A 21,349-nucleotide genomic window follows, 5' to 3' on the forward strand; every position below is an offset into this window, starting at 1 on the left:
AAATATTCCCAAAATTATTTACGTTTTATATAAAATCGTGGCAGCCATCTTGGAAGAAAGTTTCAGAGGCTCCAATATATTTAGGAATTTCAAAGCTTGCTGACAATTACGACTACGCCATGGCGTTTATGCAAATTTACCAAGTGACAAAATATGGGGAACTAATATCGAAAAATATGACTGTTTTTGCTTGTCCCGACAAATCCCGGAATGTACGGCGCAATGTCCCGGATTTCGGCAAACATCATCTGGCAACCCTAACTCGGAAGGAAATTTTACAAATTCTAAGTAGCAATCGTTTAGTTCATGGCCTACAAAATACGATGGAAATTTCCTTAAAAAATTTCTTAACTGGTAGTTAAAAATTCGTTTATCATGCTATAAAACTACTTGTGAAATGTAAAGTATTTTGTAAATAATAAGTGCAATTTACTATAAGATTTTTTTGTATGAGAAAATATTTTTTTACGAAAAATGAACTTGAAAGTGGATAGCAATTTCTTACTGACAATTCCTATAGTTAATAATTGTTGGTATAAAATTACCCAATGAAATATTTTTAGTTCACATGTAATTAAATTTATAGACATTTTCGTCAAAAATGGTAGATAACATTTCATGAAAATTTTGCATCGTTCATAAAATGGTGTGCCTTTACGAATATTATTCTTAGAGTAAATTGTCAGCAGATGCGATGAACTAATGCATAGTACAGACATCTTTATCGGCATAGTGGAATGTGATTAATGTAAAGATGATGTTACTTGAGTTTTGTTGTGTATACATGAGCGTGGGGTTGTTTGTTATTTTTGTGCATTTAGTGGTTTGTGTGTGTTTGTTATTCGCGGATGGTTTATTTGGCTGGATGAGGTGTTGTTTTCAATAAAGGCACATGTGTTTTTGTTGTTGTAGGAATGTTTTGGCTTTGCTTGGTTTTGTTTGGCATGCTTCAGTTGTATAGTTGGCGTTGGCGTGGGCTGTTGCATCTTTTAAGTAGGTATGCAACAAGGGAGTATAAAGGCATGGAATATTTTGGATTTTTGAGACATATATTGGTGTTTGTTTATTAAACCTTTTAAATGAAAGTTATTAATATTTTATCGGTAGTTTAGAAAAAAGTTATTACGAATATTTAGGAAAATATGTTGAAATTGAAAGTGTATTGAAATTTTTATTATTCTATGTAAAAAATTAATATTCAATTCCAGATGAATTTGGAAAATTTTTGTTATATCTCAGCGTATAGTTTATTCATAAATTGGTAAGTATTTTTTTAAAATGACTTTCTTTTAAAAAGAATATTTTTTATGTATATTATTATTTGTTAATTAATTTTTTTGGAAACCAGTTTAATGTTTTTCTTTGTTGTAAAAACAATATTTAATTTCAGAGCAACTCCAGATGGATTCGAACAAATAAAAAATAGAGAATTGGTAAGTTTTCTTTTAAAAATTGGCTTTATTTTAACTATAATATTTACGTTTTTGTGACCTTTTTATCATCAAAATTACAGGTTTTTAATGCCTTATTTTAGTATCTCTTTAATCAAATTTTTTGGAAACCAATGTAATATTTTTAATGTAAAAACAAATATTTAATTTCAGAATAACCCCTTAAACATTTGGACAAATTTTTAGTACTCCTTTGCCTGTAATTTAATAGTGAATTGGTAAGGATTCTTTAACTTTCTTTTAGCCCTGGACAGTCATCCTTATTTTTTGTACATTAACGTCAGCCTTCATTTTGACTACGGCTCATTTCAAGACGCTAAAATTTTCATCGTGAGCGAAAAAGTGAGCCAAACTTGAGTTTATTTTCTTATTCAATTTGGTTCATAAAACGGTCGAATTAGTATAACTTAAATTCACCATTTCCCAATAGACTAAAATGCATTTTAAATCGAAAATGAAATTACGTGTCGTCATTTTGACGAATGATGACTGTCTCGGGTTATCAAGAATATTTGGTTTTTAATGCATATTATTATTTTTTTTTTCATTAGATTTTTTGAAAACTTATTTAATAATTTTATTTAATATTTAATTTCAGAGTAACCCAAATAAATTTGGACAACTTTTTATATTTCCCCTCAGCGTACAATTTAATAGAGAATTGGTAAGTTTTATATTAAAACTTTGGCTTTCTTTCAACTAGAATATTTATTTTATTATATCCTTCACATCGATAACAACACAGTTTTATGAGTTTATTTAGAATACTTCATTATTTCTCTAATTGTTTCAGGTACAAATTTTATGAGATACGTTTTCCAAAGAAAAGTTGAATTCTTTACACCATTTGATAAAATGCCCCAAATATGGTAAGTTACAAGCTAAAATGAAGAATTAAAAATTATATTTCATTACATGGTGTTAATTTTTAACAATTTTCATTTTTGTTTCCATTTTTTCCAGCAAGATATGTGAAAAAAACTACCTACGATGAATAAAAAAAGGATAAGTCAAAATGTCCAAACAGCGGGTTCAAATGAACTACTCTCTGTTCCAGGTGGTCATAATTTTTATTCACAAAAAACATTGTATTAAGAACTTTCATCATAAGTTTTTATAATAAAGTACTTTTGGTTAAAGAAAGTTTAATTTTAATGTATGAAAATTTTCATAATAGTAAAACAGTTTGTTGTTCCTTTAATTATTTAATTTCTCTGTACTGTGGAATGATTGATTTAAAAATAGGTTAGTCGTCGACATTTTAAAGAGACTGTTAACCAATTTTTATTATCGGGTTTCCCACAAAATAAGCAAGTAAACCAAAATAATACTGACTTTTTAACTTGGTAGGGGTATATAAATCTTATGGTGTTGTAAAAATGAACTAAAATACAATGTTATAGATGAACTAAAATTTAAGAGAATTATAAACTAGACAAGTTGAAAAAAATCTTAAGGGCTAAATCATGGTCAATATTACTACAGTTTAGTTCATTTTGCAATGGAAAAGGGTTCACTGTTTTTTCAGTGTATACATAGAATAATTTCTACGTATACGTCTACGTATACGTAGAATAATTTCTACTTAGAGTGTGAATTTCGAAATTTAAGTTTTCGTTAGCACGTTTTTAAAGCACTGTGGTAGTTCATGAATAAAAAGCTGAAAAAACGAATAAGTTAAAATTTGACCCGGATCAATACCAAAATCATTAGTGTTCAAAATCTTTGGAACCGAACATAGAAATAATATAATAATAATAAATAAAATAATAATAATAAAGTTTTGAATGTGGTATTATTTTTTTAACATAAAAATATGCAATAAAAAAAATCGTAGTGATAGGATCAAAAAATCTGCTATTTATTAATGGAATGGATTTACATTTACGAAAATTGGACAACAATAGGTTTGTAGGGAAATTTTTGAATAAATGTTATTCAGTATAAACTTGCAAGATAGTTAGAATGGGTTTTATTCTCTTGGGAAATATTAGGAGAAGTGTACTCGTTCACGAATTTGTCATTAATTCAGTTAAAATGAAATATGTTGATATTTTCGAATGCAGTTCTATGTGACATTGTGCAATATATCGCACATTTGACTTGTTGATGATTAACCAGCTGATAATTGCAAGTTTACTGGGAAAAATGTTTTTACTAGGAAATATAAACGAAGGACTTCCAGTAAAAATTTGTGATAGTAATCCAAATGTATCGAGTACGCAAACAGAGCTAATATGACTTAGATTTTCTTACGGTCTCACAGAAATGGAAATAAAATGAATACAATTAAAATAATATGCATTTTAAGTGAAATAAAGCCTTTAAATTTGTTAAATTTCAATCAAAAACGTGACTTTTGATACAAAAAAAAATCAGCTTTTTTTCTAGCTATTTTTTAAAATTGTTTAGCTTTTTTTGGCTAGTTTTTTGGACAAATCTAGCGGTTTTTGGTGAAACAATTCTGGCAACGCTGCTCATATGACCACAGAGGCCAATTTTAACTCCGATTTAGTTGAAATTTTGCACAGGGAGTAGAATTAGCATTGTTGCTATGCGTGCCAAATCGGTTGAAATCGGTTCAGATTTAGATATAGCTCCCATATATATGTTTTTCTGATTTCGACAAAAATGGTCAAAATACCAACATTTTCCTTGTAAAATCGCCGCTGCTTAGTCGTAAAGTTGTAAAAATGACTCTAATTTTCCTAAACTTCTAATACATATATATCGAGCGATAAATCATAAATAAACTTTTTCGAAGTTTCCTTAAAATTGCTTCATATTTAAACGTTTCCCATATTTATTTTTTACTAACATGGTGTTCCACACTAGGGCATTAGCCGACTTAAATTTTGAGTCTATAGATTTTGTAGAAGTCTATCATATTCTGTCCAGATCGAATGGTATTTAAATGTATGTATTTGGGACAAACCTTTATATATAGCCCCCCAACACATTTGACGGATGTGATATGGTATCGAAAATTTACAAAGTGGTGCAGGGTATAATATAGTCGGCCCCGCCCGACTTTAGACTTTTCTTACTTGTTATTGTTTATATATGTATGTATGTATATTGGCTCACTTTACAACATAAGTATTGGCACAACACTTCATTATACCCTAAACAACATAGTCATAGTATCTGCAAAAAATGTGCCTACCACAAATATTGATTTTAGGCCCCATAAAATATCTATCGATCGGCTTAGAATCACCTCCTGAGTCGGATTAACCTTTGGTGTCCCTTCGTTCGTCCATGTATTTATTGTTCGCAGTATTCCGGTCACTATTATTAACGATGATTTTGATGAAATTTGGTACAGTCAGTGGGGAGTGGAAGAATGGGGAATGGGGGTACCGATACAACAAAAAACTAGTCCATTCAATGTCTAGACGGCTTGGTTACTATATCATTGAACAACAAGTATATACGGCTGTAAGTTCGGCCTAGCCGAATCTTATGTACCCTCCACCATGGATTGCGCAGAAACTACTACTTAAGACGGTCATTCACAATTGAATTACTTGGGTTGCGACCGATGGCAAGGCATCTTAAAACTTCTTAACATCATCATCTAAATTGTAAGTTAGTCCATGCGGGATATATAGTAGACAAAAGAAAGGTCGATTAAATACGTATATATTCAGTTCTTGACCGGCATATATAGAGAAGAAATAATTACGAACCGATATGAACTTTTGTACGGTAATTATAGAGCCAGAATTGAAATATGGGGGTCGCTTTATATGAAGGCTATATATACTACTGAACCGATATGGTCCAATGTTTGTGTAATTGGGGATCGTTTATTTGGGGGTATAGAATTCTTGATGTTTTTAAAGATTTTGCAAAATCTTTCTCTCCTACTAAGGGCGTTTTCGTTTCGCAAAAAATATGTTGCCTTGGTGTTACACTACTTTTTCCCTCATTGTTTTTTCGCCCAAATAATATTGTCATTCTAAAGTTATTGTTAATGCATAATATTGTGAGGGATACCGGATCCAAAATCTAAGATAGTGTCCTTGATATTTTACAATCAATTTCGAGAATGTTGCACCTTTTTTCCCAATCGAAATCGCCATAAGAGGTGCTTCATAAATTTTCAAAAGAAATAATATTTTGACAAAATTTTCTATAGAAATAAAATTTTGACGAAATTTTCTATAGAAATAATATTTTGACAAAATTTCCTATAGAAATTATATTTTGTCAAAATTTCCTAAAGAAATAAAATGTTGACAATTTAATTTTACAATTAATTATTCTTCGAGCTTAACGGACAAAGTAGATCAAGGAATTTGATCAGTAGATCCATTGAAAAGAAAACGCCAGATACAAATCTATACACGCCTAGACTGTACATGTTTCAGTTCGGGCGAATGAACTTTTCCACATCCTTTAGAATAGATCTGGCTGGGAGAGATGACTCAATTTTGTTCCCTTTATGCTAGCTTCTTATGGAGAAAACATTTGGGAATTCTACAGGGATCTTCTACAGAAATAAAAATTTGACAAAATTTTCTATAGAAATAAAATGTTGAAAAAAAATTTATATAGAAATATAAAATTTTGACAAAAATTTTGGTGGATTATTTTTGGATCGAGTGGCAATCGTGATTTTTCTGTGATTGGGGATCGGTTTATCTGGGGGCTATCGTATTAATTTTGCTCATTCAAGAAGCGGAGGTCAAATCTGGGGATCGGTTTATATGACGGCTATATGCAATTATGGACCGATGTGGACCTATTTTTACATGGTTGTTAGAGACCATATACCAAAACCATATTTCAGCCCGATCGAATGAAAATTGCTTCTTTTTATACCCACAACCATAAAATGGTGACGGGGTATAATATGTTTGTAATTCCGTTTGTAACGCATCGAATTTCCGACTTTATAAAGTATATATATTCTTGATCAGGGAGAAATTCTAAGACGACATAACCATGTCTGTCTGTCTGGCTGTCTGTTGTAATCACTCTACAGTCTTCAATAATGAAGTAAGCGTGCTGAAATTTTGCACAAACTCGTCTTTTGTCGGCAGGCAGGTCAAGTTCAAAGTTGGACTATATCGGTCCAGATTTTGATATAGTCCCCATATAAACCGACCTGCCGATTTGGGGTATTGGGCTTATAGAAACCGTAGTTTTTATCCAATTTCCCTGAAATAGGAAATCTAGAGGTATTTTCGGATCATAAAGAGGTGTGCCGGAAACGGCGAGTATCGCTCCATATGCCCCCATATACCGATCTCCCGATTTTACTTGGGCTTATAGAAACCGTAATTTTATCCAATTTGCCTGAAATTGAAAATCTAGAAGTATTTTAGGACCATAAAGAGGTGTGCCGAAAACGGTGAGTATCGGTCCATGTTTTAGTATAGCCCCCATAAGAACGATCTCCCGATGTAATCCCTTGGGTTTCTAGAAACCGTAGTTTTTATCCTATTTGCTTGAAATTGTAAATATTCTGGTATTTTATATTCACAAAAACGTGTATCGGATTAAGTTTTTATCGGTCCATTTGGTAAGGCCTTCATATAGACCGATTTCACTTCTTGAGGGTATAGAAGGCGCACTGATCATGAAAATTGTTTGAAGTTCAATGTAAAATTTCCAGATTTTACTTATCGGGTGAAAACCTACAGATTTAAGATTCCAAATCAAGACGTTATTTTATAATAAACATAGAAACCGACCCCCCAGATTTGACTTGCGGAGCCTCTTAGGCAAGCAAATTTCATCCGATCCGGTTGAAATTTGGTACGAGGTGTGACTATGTGGTCTATACCAACCATGCGAAAATTGGTCCATATCGGTCCATATTAATATATATAGACCCCATATATATCGATCCCCAGATTTGACCTCCGGAGCCTCTTAGGGTTAGGTTAGATTAGGTGGCAGCCCGATGTATCAGGCTCACTTAGACTATTCAGTCCATTGTGATATCACATTGGTGAACTTCTCTCTTATAACTGAGTGCTGCCCGATTCCATGTTAAAGTCAATGACAAGGGACCTCCTTTTTATAGCCGAGTCCGAACGGCGTTCCACATAGCAGTGAAACCACTTAGAGAAGCTTTGAAATCCCCAGGAGTGTCACTAGCATTACTGAGGTGGGATAATCCACCGCTGAAAAACTTTTTGATGTTCGGTCGAAGCAGGAATAGAACCCACGACCTTGTGTATGCAAGGCGGGCATGCTAACCATTGCACCACGGTGGCTCTCGGAGCCTCTTGGAGGAGCAAAATTCATCCGATGCGGTTGTAATTTGGTACGTGGTGTACGTATATAGTATTTTACAATCGTGCAAAAATTGGTCAATATCGGGTTATAATTATATATAGCCACCATAAAAACCGATCCCCAGATTTGGCATCCGGTCCCTCGTGAAGGAGCAAATTTCATCCGATCCGGTTGAAATTTGGTACGTGGTGTTTATATATATTGCCTATAATACCCATTTAAAAATTGGTCCCAAGTAATGTTGTTTTTTTTTTTTAGTGCACGGTCTATGAACACGAGCGGGTAGTGACCATGGACCCTTATGGCGTATCACTTCATTTCAGTCGGCGGCGCTTAACTTCTGGTGTCCAGCCGAATTTGTAAATTTTCAGCTGACCTCTTTACGCAAACTGCTCAATTTGGAATGATTTCTCATCGGAGAAAACCAAATCTTTCAAGTGGCCACTTTCGTACAAGTGAAGCATATCCCGGACTTTTTGCAATGTTATGTTTTCGTTTTTGGAACTTAAATGGCTTTAGTCAAAGCCGCCTAAATTTTATACACATTTGGGAAGTGTCCAGCTAATTTTTAACGTCTTGTCCCCCTTTGAGAGGTGTCCGGTTTCCAGAGTGTCCAAGATGAGAGGTTTCAATGTATATGGGGGGCTATATCTAAAGGTGTTCCGATATGACGCATTTGCATAATACCACCCGACCTACATCAAAAACAATCACTTATGACAAGCTGGGGACGTTTGCTATATTAACACATTAAGTTTAACCTCTCTTATTTGGACACCTCCCAATGTGGACAGAGGTTTCGCTGCAAATCGATCCCCAGATTTGACTTTCGGGCCTCTTGGAAGAGCAAATTTCATCCGATTCGATTGAAATTTAGCATAAAAGAGGGGTTTGACCAGCATTGCTAACTATTTCGGTTTTTTTTTGCACCCGACATTGCAAAACAGACTTTTTGCGTGAAAGGCGGACATACTAACCATTGTATCGCCGAGTACTGTTTTCTCCTTTTTTTAATAATTTTTTTTTAATTAAATTAACAGAAAATAGCCAGTCACCATTACTAACTATCCGATTACTTTATCTCTAGCTTAGAGTTGACCATATGCTTTGCAGCTGCAGTCCATCATCAATGCAGCAGTGCACGGGGTACTCAATCGATTAGCTGCTACAGCCAGCAACTTTTCCCCATTGAAGCTGATGTCAATGTTGCATTTGTTGTCACTTGTCGCTGTCATTATGGCATTCAAATGTTGCTGGTGTCTATGTGGTGGCTGTTCGCATTATGGTTGTTGCTGTTGAGTGTGCTGCTTTTGTTCAATATGAACGAGGGTTAATAAATTCTTTAAAATTCAAAATAAATGATAGATGAGTGGGTTTAGTATTTTTCTGTGTTGCCATTCTTCTTGATCTCTTGTTGTCTTATTTTCATTGTTAATACAAAAGAATCTTTCAATGGAAATTTTCCATAAGTCAAAGATAATAAATATTTCGTTCAGTGAAGAAGTGACAGATTTTTGAAAGATTTACGAGGGACACCGATCATTTCAAATTCCTTCAGGTTTTCAATTGCTTTCAGACATGCTTAGGTTTTAGATCATCATCCCAGTTGACGTAGTCACATTTTCTATTTAAATCGAACGCTTTCGTTAGGTGTGATATATTTATGTTTATTTGGGGATTAATTTTTATTTATGAACTAAAATATAATGAAAACAAATATATACAGCTGAGAAAAATGGGTAAATCCTTATTGTAAATACCTACCTTCTACACTGAAAAAAATATAAGATTACGCAACCTAAATTTTAGGATGCGTAATTTACAAAATATTAAGAACAAATTTCTTTAAAATAATGCAATTTTAATTAAAATATCCCTACGGGAAATTGGTGCAAATTGCCACTGACGGACTTATCACCGAACTGGTACCTGTGCTTCAGTTAGTTGCAATTTTAAAATAGTCGTAATTTATTTATTTCCGTACTCGCTTGATATTATATATTATCTGGGTCGTGGTGATCTAAGCATGTCCGTCCGTCCGTCCGTCCGTTGAAATCCCGCTAACTTCCGAACGAAACAAGCTATCGACTTGAAACTTGGCACAAATAGTTGTTATTGATATAGGTCGGATGGTATTGCAAATGGGCCATATCGGTCCACTTTTACGAATAGCCCCCATATAAAGGGACCCCCAGATTTGACTTGTGGAGCCTCTAACAGAAGCATATTTCATCCGATCCGGCTGAAATTTTGTACATGGTGTTGGTATACGGTCTCTAATAACCATGCAAAAATTGGTCCACATCGGTCCATAATTATATATAGCCACCATATAAACCGTTCTACAGATTTGACCTCCGGAGCGTCTTGGAAGAGCAAAATTCATCCGATCCGGTTCAAATTTGGAACGTCGTGTTAGTATATGTCCGCTAACAACCATACCAAAATTGGTCCATATCGGTCTATAACATAGTTATATATAGCCGATCTCCAATCGCACAAAAATTGGTCCATATCGGTTCATATTCATGGTTGCCACTCGAGCCAAAAATAATCTACCAAAATTTTATTTCTATAGAATACCTACCTTCTACACTGAAAAAAATATAAGATTACGCAACCTAAATTTTAGGATGCGTAATTTACAAAATATTAAGAAAAAATTTCTTTAAAATAATGCAATTTTAATTAAAATATCCCTACGGGAAATTGGTGCAAATTGCCACTGACAGACCTATCACAGAACTGGTACCTGTGCTTCAGTAAGTTGCAATTTTAAAAAATCGTAATTTACTTATTTCCGTACTCGCTTGATATTATATATTGTCTGGGTCGTGGTGAAATTCTGAGTCGATCTAAACATGTCCGTCCGTCCGTTGAAATCACGCTAACTTAGGAACGAAACAAGCTATCGACTTGAAACTTGGCACAAGTAGTTGTTATTGATATAGGTCGGATGGTATTTCAAATGGACCATATCGGTCCACTTTTACGTGTAGCCCCCATATAAAGGGACCCTCAGATTTGGCTTGTGGAGCCTCTAACAGAAGCATATTTCATCCGATCCGGCAGAAATTTGGCACATGGTGTTGGTATATGGTCTCTAACAACCATGCAAAAATTGGTCCACATCGGTCCATAATTATATATAGCCCCCATATAAGAGCCTCAAAGAGAAGCAAATTTCATCCGATCCGGCTGAAATTTTGTACATGATGTTGGTATATGGTCTCTAATAACCATGCAAAAATTGGTCCACATCGATCCATAATTATATATAGCCCCCATATAAACCGTTCTACAGATTTGACCTCCGGAGCGTCTTGGAGGAGCAAAATTCATCCGATCCGGCTCAAATTTGGAAAGTCGTGTTAGTATATGGTCGCTAACAACCATACCAAAATTGGTCCATATCGGTCTATAGTTATATATAGCCGATTTCCAATCACACAAAAATTGGTCCATATCGGTTCATAATCATGGTTGCCACTCGAGCCAAAAATAATCTACAAAAATTTTATTTCTATAGAAAATTTTGTTAAAATTTTATTTCTATAGAAAATTTTGTCAAAATTTTATTGTTATAGAAAATTTTGTCAAAATTTTATTTCTATAGAAAATTTTGTTAAAATTTTATTTCTGTATAAAATTTTTGTTAAAATTTTATTTCTATAGAAAATTTTTTTAAAATTTTATTTTTATAGAAAATTTTGTCAAAATTTTATTTCTATAGAAAGTTTTGTTAAAATTTAATTTTTATAGAAAATTTTTGTAAAAATTTTATTTCTATAGAAAATTTTGTCAAAATTTAATTTCTATAGAAAATTTTGTCAAAATTTTATTTCTATAGAAAATTTTGTCAAAATTTTATTTCTACAAAAAATTTTTGAAAATTTTATTTCTATAGAAAATTTTGTTAAAATTTTATTTCTATAGACAAATTTGTCAAAATTTTATGTCTATAGAAAATTTTGTCAAACTGAATTATATACGTATTTGATCGATCTTTTTTGATTTAATATATACCACGTATGGATTTACATACAATTTAGAAGATGGTGTTAGGAGATTTTAAGATACCTTGCTATCGGCAAGCGTTACCGCAACTTAAGTAATTCGATTGTGGATGGCAGTGTTTAGATGAAATTTCTACGCAATCCATGGTGAAGGATACATAAGCTTCGGTCTGGCCGAACTTACGGCCGTATATACTTGTTTTCATTTCGGGTTCGATTGGGATTTCTAAGAGTTTGTTCCAGAGGTCCAGTCTATGGGGTGCTCCTGCTATATTGTCCCAGGGCGTGTCCGTTGGGATGAGTCCAAGCCGCGTCCTAAAATGTAAATTTACCCCTTCAATGACAAACCCATGTTAAAGGGACCGGTCCCGTCCATACGTTTTGACCAGAACTGGGACTGGTCCATACACACTAGGGACTAGTCATGTACCGGTTCTATGGTTGATCCATTTCCCGTAGGGATAGTTTATAATATTTGCTTCAAATTTTGTAAATTTGCGTCACTCCGTTAAAGCCATATGTCTTTGAACTAAAGTAAGTTTTCATTATAGTAAATAAATATATTTTAGATGTAAAGAAATTGTCCTTATATTAACTGAAATATTGAATCTTTCGATTTATGATAGAAACGCTTCAAATATAGACTCAGACTTATTTTTGTTTTTGTTGAAATTAAGGGACAATTTTTTACTTTGAAGTATCCGTGAATAGCTTTATTAATATACTGCGAAAAGAGAAAAAAATTCGATAAATGAGATCGGAATCCAAATATTAATTTTATTAATTCTAGATTTAAACCCATATTGGTCGTTAAAAAATGTCTTTATTTTAAAACAGCAGCATCTTTGGCTCGGAATCAATACCAAAAGCTTTAAATCCAAGTAAACTTTTTGAGTGTATGTAAGGGATCTCGATTGCTATCCAAAAATACATTTTTGACATTTCGATTATTGACTTAAAAGCAAAAATCGTTTTTGCAATATAAAATAAAATGATCGGTTTATATGGGGGCTATATATAATTATGGAACCATGTGGACCAATTTTTGCATGGTTGTTGGAGACCATATACCAACATCATGTACCAAATTTCAGTCGGATCGGATGAAATTTGCTTCTCTTTGAGGCTCCGCAAGCAAAATCTGGGGATCGGTTTATATGGGGGATATATAATTACGGACCGATGTGGACCAATTATTTCTTGTTTGTTAGAGACCATATACAAAAACCGTGTACCAAATTTTAACCACATCGGATGAAACATGAATCTCTTTGAGGCTCCGCAAGCCAAATCTGGGGATCGGTTTATATTGGGGCTATATATAATTATGGACCGATGTGGACCAAGTTTTCTTGGATGTTGGAGACCATATACAAACACCGTGTACCAAATTTTAGCCAGAGCGGATGAAATATGCTTCTCTTAGAGGCTCCGCAAGCCAAATCTGGGAGTCCGGAATATATATACTTTATGGGGTCTTAGAGCAATATTTCGATGTGTTACAAACAGAATGACAAAGTTAATATACCCCCCATCATATGGTGGAGGGTATACAAAGGTTTTTATAACCTGCACCACACTGTGGAACAGGGTATTAATAGTTAGTGGATATGATTCCAACCACGATTGCCACTCGAGCCAAAACGAATCTACTAAAATTTGTAGAAAATTCTACCAAAAAAACTACCAAACAAAAACTCTTCCATATAAAATTTTGTCAAGATTTTATTTCTATAGAAAATTTTTTCAAAATTTTTTTCTATAGATAATTTTGTCAAAATTTTATTTTTATTGAAAATTTTATCAAAATTTTATTTCTATAGAAAATTTTGTCAAAATTTTATTTTTATAGAAAATTTTGTCAACATTTTATTTTTATTGAAAATTTTATCAAAATTTTATTTCTATAGAAAATTTTGTCAAAATTTTAGTTCTATAGAAAATTTTGTCAAAATTTTATTTCCATAGAAAATTATGTGAACATTTTATTTTATAGAAAATTTTTAAAAAATTTAGTTCAATAGAAAATTTTCTCAAAATTTTAGTTTTATAGAAAATTTTGGAAAAATTTTAATTCTATAGAAGATTTTGTCAGAATTTTATTTCCATAAAAAATTTTGTGAACATTCTAGTTCTGTAGAAAATTTTATACAATTCTACAATTTCTATAGAAAATTTTCTCAAGATTTTATTTTTAAAGAAAATTTTGTCAAGATTTTATTTCTATAGAAACTTTTGTCAAAATTTTATGTCTATAGAAAATTTTGTCAAAATTTTGTTTGTGAAAATTGTATTTTATAGAAAACATTGTCAAAATTTTAGTTTTATAAAAATTTTTTTCGTAAAAAGGCGAAAGATTTATAGTACCTTTATTTTGGTACTTTTTTATAATTTATTGTGATTTTAAATAAACTAATAATAATAATAATAATAATAATTTTTTCAAAATTTCATTTCCATAGAGAATTTTGTCAAGATTTTATTTCTATAGAAAATTTTGTCAAAATTTTATTTCCATAGAAAATTTTGTCAAAATTGTATTTCTGTAGAAAATTTGATCGAAATTTTATTTCTATAGAAAATTTTTGGAGAGGAGTATTTTGCAAAATCTACGAAAACTTCAAGAATTCTACCAATTCTATCCACATATTAAAAAATCTACCATTAGGGTAGAACTCTACCAACTGTGGTAACCATGATTGCAACATGCAGAAGGAGACGAGGTAGACTCAGGGTGTCTTTGGCAATAATACTCAGGATCGAGTCGATCTAGCCAAAACAGTCTTCCATCCGTCCGTCTGTCTGTGAACCCTCTTTTGTGATCAAAGTCTAGGTCACAATTTTAGTCCAATCGACTCCATTGCATGTAAATTTTAAAAGTTCCGATATGTCGACATTTTCAAATCCCAGCAAAAAAACTTGGAAGTTCTCCCGAAGGCACAACTTTAAAATCACTTCAAGAAGATGTACTCCCAATGATGTTCTTCTGTTTAACTACACAGAAAGTTCTTTTATAACGTGCTTTTTTCCATATTTTTAAAAACAAATCAAGAATTCATAAAATCGTACCAATTATTTAATTCTGTCGAAAAAAATGCTAAATCCCATCTGAAAAAATTGTAAATCTTTCAAAATATTTGTCAAACGTTTCAGGCAAGCGTTATAATCCATTTGGGAGCCACCGTGGTGCAATGGTTAGCATGCCCGCCTTGCATACACAAGGTCGTGGGTTCGATTCCTGCTACGACCGAACACCAAAAAGTTTTTCAGCGGTGGATTATCCCACCTCAGTAATGCTGGTGACATTTCTGAGGGTTTCAAAGCTTCTCTAAGTGGTTTCACTAGAATGTGGAACGCCGTTCGGACTCGGCTATAAAAAGGAGGTCCCTTGTCATTGAGTTTAACATGGAATCGGGCAGCACTCAGTGATAAGAGAGAAGTTCACCACTGTGGTATCACAATGGACTGAATAGTCTAAGTGAGCCTGATACATCGGGCTGCCACATAACCTAACCTAACCTAACCTATAATCCATTTAAAATTATAAAAAAATATTTATTTGACAAAATATTACAGAATTTTTTAATTTACATCAAAAACATTGAATTCGGATCACACCCAAAAAAGTGATGCAAATTCAGTGCAATGGCTGTTGAAATGGAGGACTTCCTATTGAAATGGAGGACTTCCTACTACAAGCCCATGTTAAATTCATCGATTCTGCGTTAATTTTGCACCACTTCCGGATCCAAAAAGAACATTCATCATTACTTTTTTAGCGACGCTTTGTTTGCTGGGATGTTAAAAGGTCAAAACAATTACTTGTTTTTCAAAATTTTAAAAAGTAGACAAGTCGACTTATTCAAAATGTCGAATAGTTCAAAACTCGACTGGTTTTTTTTATTGCAATCCTTCACCAAACATGCGCCATTTTCACTTCATTCATTTTACAATCCACGAACAACTTCATTCGAAACTACCCTTAACCAGCAGCCACTGCTGATGATGGATTGCTGTCAGAGCAGTACTGCGTTAGCTATGCGCATGAAGCCATATTTGGCATTTTTCACTAGCACTACCACATGACATTTTGATTGATTACTGTCAGATGAGGGTGGGAGGTACTTGAACAATTTTCACAGATACAGATTCACTCACCCTTATTTGGGAGATGAGTTGTTAACACTCAGAACTCAGGATGGTTTTATCTGTATAAGAGTAAAGGAGAAAGTGAATGAAGAATTTCTGGATGACTTCCAAAAACAAATATTTAAAATTCCATCTTGGAGCAATTGCATACATTTTGGAGTAATCAAATTGTAGGGCCTATTCAAAATACCTTTGCTATGAGGAATGTACTTATCTTTGAATATATGTCGGTCGGCTAGATTTAGAGCTGAACTAAGGTTCCACAAAACACCAGAATAATTTCCACAAAACAATGGACTTAGGTTCAGAAAAATACCAATGCTCGGATTCTGGATGATTTGGTAAATTTTGCACAAAATTTTCTATAGAAATAAAATTGTGACAAAAATTTTTATAGAAATAAAATTTTGACAAAATTTTCTATAGAAATAAAATTTTGACAAAACTTTCTATAGAAATAAAATTTTGACCAAATTTCCTATAGAAATAAAATGTTGACAAAATTATCTAAAGAAACAAAATTTTGACAAAATTTTCTATAGAAATAAAATTTTGACAAAATTTTCTATAGAAATAAAATCTTGACAAAATTTTCTATAGAAATAAAATCTTGACCAAATTTTCTATAGAAATAAAATTTTGATAAAATTTTCTATAGAACTAAATATTGACAAAAGATTCTATAGAAATAAAATTTTAACATAATTTTCTATAGAAATAAAATCTTGAAAAAATCGTCTATAGAAATAAAATAACTTTATATTGAAATAAAATTTTGACAAAACTTTCTATTGAAATAAAATTTTGACAAACATTTTATAGAAATAAAATTTTGACAAAATTTGCTACAGAAATAAAATTTTGGCAAAATTTTCTATAAAAATAAAATTTTGACAAATTTTTTTATAGAAATAAAATTTTGACAAAATTTTATATAGAAATAAAATTTTGACAAAATTTTCTATACAAATGAAATTTTGACAAAATTTTCTAAAGAAATATGCAAATAAAATTTGGCAAAATTTTCTATAGAAATAAAAATTCGACAAAATTTTCTATAGAAATAAAATTGTCACAAAATTTTCTATAGAAATAAAATTTTGACGAAATTTTCTGTAGTAATAAAATTATTTTTGCCATAACTCCTTAAATATGCGTCGTAGAGCGGAAAGGACCTCAATTCGTGACCACCCCAAAAAATCAAAATTTCGAATAAAGTCCCCAAAAAATTAAAATTTTTATATGAAAAACTTATTTTGGCCATAACTCCTTAAATATGCGTCCTAGAGCGAAAAGGACCTCAGTTCGTGATCACCCCCCAAAAATCAAAATTTCGATGAAAATCCTCGAAAAAATATATAAAAAACTTATTTTGGCCATAACTTTTGACAAACTTTTTGACAAAATTTTCTATTGAAATAAAATTTTGACAAAATTTTCTATAGAAATAAAATGTTGACAAAATTTTCTATAGAAATAAAATTTTGACAACATTTTCTATAGAAATAAATTTTAAACAAAATTTTCTATAGAAATAAAATTTTGACAAAAATTTCTATGGATATAAAATTTTGACAAAAATTTCTATGGATATAAAATTTTGACAAATTTTATATAGAAATAAAATGTTGACAAAATTTCCTATAGAAAAAAAAATTTGACAACATTTTCTATAGAAATAAATTTTAGACAAACTAAAAGAAATAAAATTTTGAAAAAAATTTTCTATAGAAATAAAATTTTGAAAAAAATTTCTATAGAAACAATATTTTCTATAGAAATAACATTTTGACAAAATTTTTTATAGAACTAAAATTTTGACAAAACTTTCTATAGAAATCGAATTTTGACAAAATTTTTTATAGAAATAAAATTTTAATAAAATTTTCTATAGAAATAAAATTTTGACAAAACTTTCTATAGAAATAAAATTTTGAAAAAATTTTCTATACAAATAAAACTAAGACAAAATTTTCTATAGAAATAAAATTTTGACAAAATTTTCTATAGAAATATAATTTTGACAAAATTTTTAAAGAAATAAAATTTTGACAAAATTTGCTAGAGAAATAAAACTTTGGCAAAATTTTCTATAAAAATATAATTTTGACAAAATTTTCTTTAGAAATAAAATTTTGACAAAGTTTTCAATAGAAATAAAATTTTGACAAAATTTTCTAAAGAAATATGCAAATAAAATTTGGCAAAATTTCCTATAGAAATAAAATTTTGACAAAATTTTCTATAGAAATAAAATTTTGACGAAATTTTCTGTAGAAATAACATTATTTTTTCCATAACTCCTTAAATATGCGTCCTAGATCGAAAAGGACCTCAATTCGTGATCACCCCCCAAAAATCAAAATTTCGATGAAAATCTTCGAAAAATTGAAATTTTTATATGAAAAACTTATTTTGGCCATAACTCAAAATTTCGATGAAAAACCTCGAAAAATTATATACAAAACTTATTTTGGCCATAACTCTTTAAATATGCGTCCTAGAGCGAAAAGGACCTCAGTTCGTGATCACCCCCAAAAATCAAAATTTTGATGAAAATCCTCGAAAAATTGAAATTTTTATATGAAAAACTTATTTTGGCCATAACTCAAAATTTCGATGAAAATCCTCGAAAAATTATATACAAAACTTATTTTGGCCATAACTCTTTAAATATGCGTCCTAGAGCGAAAAGGACCTCAGTTCGTGATCACCCCCAAAAATCAAAATTTCGATGAAAATCCTCGAAAAATTGAAATTTTTATATGAAAAACTTATTTTGGCAATAACTCCTTAAATATGCGTTCTAGAGCGAAAAGGACCTCAATTCGTGACCACCCCAAAAAATCAAATAGTCGATTAAAGTCCCCGAAAAATTCAAATTTTTATATGAAAAACTTATTTTGGCCATAACTCCTTAAATATGCGCCCTAAAGCTAAAAGGACCCCAGTTCGTGGTCACCCCCCAAAAATCAAAATTTCGATGAAAATCCTCGATATATTTAAATTTTTATATGAAAAACTTATTTGAGCCATAACTCCTTAAATATGCGTCGTAGAGCGAAAAGGACCTCGATTCGTGATCACCCCCAAAAATAAAAATTTCGATGAAAATCCTCGAAAAATTGAAATTTTTATATGAAAAACTTATTTTGGCCATGACTCCTTAAATATGCGTACTACAGCCAAAAGGACCTTAATTCGTGATCACCCTCAAAAAATTCAAAATTTCGGTGAAAATCCTGAAAAAATTGAAATTTTTATATGAAAAACTTATTTTGGCCATAACTCCTTAAATATGCGTCCTAAAGCCAAAAGAACCCCAGTTCGTGATCATCCCCAAAAATTAAAATTTAGTTGAAAATCCTCGAAAAATTTAAATTTTTATATGAAAAACTTATTTTGGCCATAACTTCTTAAATATGCGTCGTAGAGCGAAAAGGACCTCAATTCGTGACCACCCCAAAAAATCAAATAGTCGATTAAAGTCCCCGAAAAATTCAAATTTTTATATGAAAAACTTATTTTGGCCATAACTCCTTAAATATGCGTCCTAAAGCGAAAAGGACCTCAGTTCGTGATCACCCCCAAAAAATCAAATAGTCGATTAAAGTCCCCGAAAAATTTTAATTTTTATATGAAAAACTTATTTTGGCCATAACTCCTTAAATATGCGCCCTAAAGCTAAAAGGACCTCAGTTCGTGGTCACCCCCCAAAAATCAAAATTTCGATGAAAATCCTCGATATATTTAAATTTTTACATGAAAAACTTATTTTGGCCATAACTCCTTAAATATGCGTCCTAGAGCGACAAGGACCTCAATTCGTGATCACCCCAAAAAATCTAAATTCGATGAAAATCCTCGAAAAATTGAAATTTTTATATGAAAAACTTAGTTTGGCCATAACTTTTGACAAACTTTTTGACAAAATTTTCTAAAGAAATGTAATTTTTTTTCAAAATTTTCTATAGAAATAAAATTTTGTCAAAATTTTCTATAGAAATAAAATTTTGACAAAATTTTCTATAGAAATAAAATTTTTGAGAAAATTTTCTATAGAAATAAATTTTTTTGAAATTTTCTCTAGAAATAAATTTTGTTGAAATTTTCACTCGTGCCGAAAATTTGATGAAAATTTCACCAAAAATCTACCACATTAAAAAGGTCTTATTTTGAGGTTTTTGCCAAAAATTTTTTTATTAGTATAAAACATGTTTTTGTATTCAAAAGAATTAATACAATACAATTTTCTATAAATTCGCTATAAAATAATTTATAAAACAAGTATATACAGCAGTAAGTTCGGCCGGGCCGAATCTTAAATACCCACCACCATGAACCAAATATTAGGGTTTCCTTTGAAATTTCAGGAGGGCTTGAGGACTTGAGGACACTTCCCGAAGATAAATTTAAAGATTTCACCTATGAGGACTATATCAGATTCTGGATTTATAAGAACCATTTTTGTTTGAGTTTTAGAGGAATCATTAACATCTCTTGTAAGTGTGCAAGAAAATTATAAAATAACGTCTTGGTTTGAAATTTTAAATCTGTAGAAGTAAAATCTGGAAATTTTACATTGAGTTTCAAGCAGTTTTCATGATCAGTGCGCCTTCTACACCCTCAAGAAGTGAAGTCGGTCTATATTGAGGCATTACCAAATGGACCGATAAAAACTTAATCCGATACACGATTTTGTGAGCCGAAAATACCAGAATATTTACAATTTCAGGCAAATCAGATAAAAACTACGGTTTCTAGAAACCCAAGGAGTTAAATCGGGAGATCGTTCTTATGGGGGCTATACTAAAATATGGACCGATACTCACCGTTTTCGGCACACCTCTTTATGACCCGAAAATACCTCTAGATTTCTAATTTCAGCCCAAGAAGGAAAATCGGGAAATCGGTCTGTATGGGGGCTATACCAAAATATGGACAGATACTCACCATTTTCGGCACACCTCTTTATGGTCCTAAAATACCTCTCGATTTCCAATTTCAGACAAATTGGATAAAAACTACGGTTTCTATAAGCCCAAGAAGTAAAATCGGGAGATCGGTCTATATGGGGGCTATAAAAAAATATAATATAAAAAATATAAAAAAATTTTCTCAAAATTTTATTTCTATAGAAAATTGTAACTCTTAGTTGGAGAGGAACATTTTGTAAAATCTACGAAAACGAAACGTGGTTATGACCCTGGTAGTAATTTCGTTGGAGGTTTTAATTTCTGCTACTCTTACGTATCCATCTCGTCCTGAAATGGGTTTCTTGATCCATCCATTCACAAAGCAGTAGTTGGTCATCTCTGATAACAACAGTCGTTGATATTTTTTGCATCTTGTAGATTCACTCGAGGCGATGGTCATTTATACCTTCGCTGTTGGCTCTTTAAGGTATTTGGTATAATGGGATAATGATAGGATGACTCTCACTATACTTGAGATCTCCATTGGTGATCCGTCCACTTA

The 21,349-nt window shown here is 31.6% G+C and overlaps 1 long non-coding RNA gene across 1 annotated transcript; it reads left to right on the forward strand.

The window, feature by feature from the left end:
* The first annotated feature begins 1,603 nt into the window (after nucleotides 1-1,603).
* On the forward strand, nucleotides 1,604-2,500 carry LOC142223140 (uncharacterized). Its single transcript, XR_012718599.1, has 4 exons — nucleotides 1,604-1,669; nucleotides 2,050-2,115; nucleotides 2,245-2,320; nucleotides 2,415-2,500. It is a non-coding gene; the product is annotated as an uncharacterized LOC142223140 (long non-coding RNA).
* The last annotated feature ends 18,849 nt before the right edge of the window (nucleotides 2,501-21,349 follow it).

This window comes from Haematobia irritans, chromosome 2 (assembly GCF_050003625.1).
Source record: "Haematobia irritans isolate KBUSLIRL chromosome 2, ASM5000362v1, whole genome shotgun sequence".
Classification (NCBI taxonomy): domain Eukaryota; kingdom Metazoa; phylum Arthropoda; class Insecta; order Diptera; family Muscidae; genus Haematobia; species Haematobia irritans.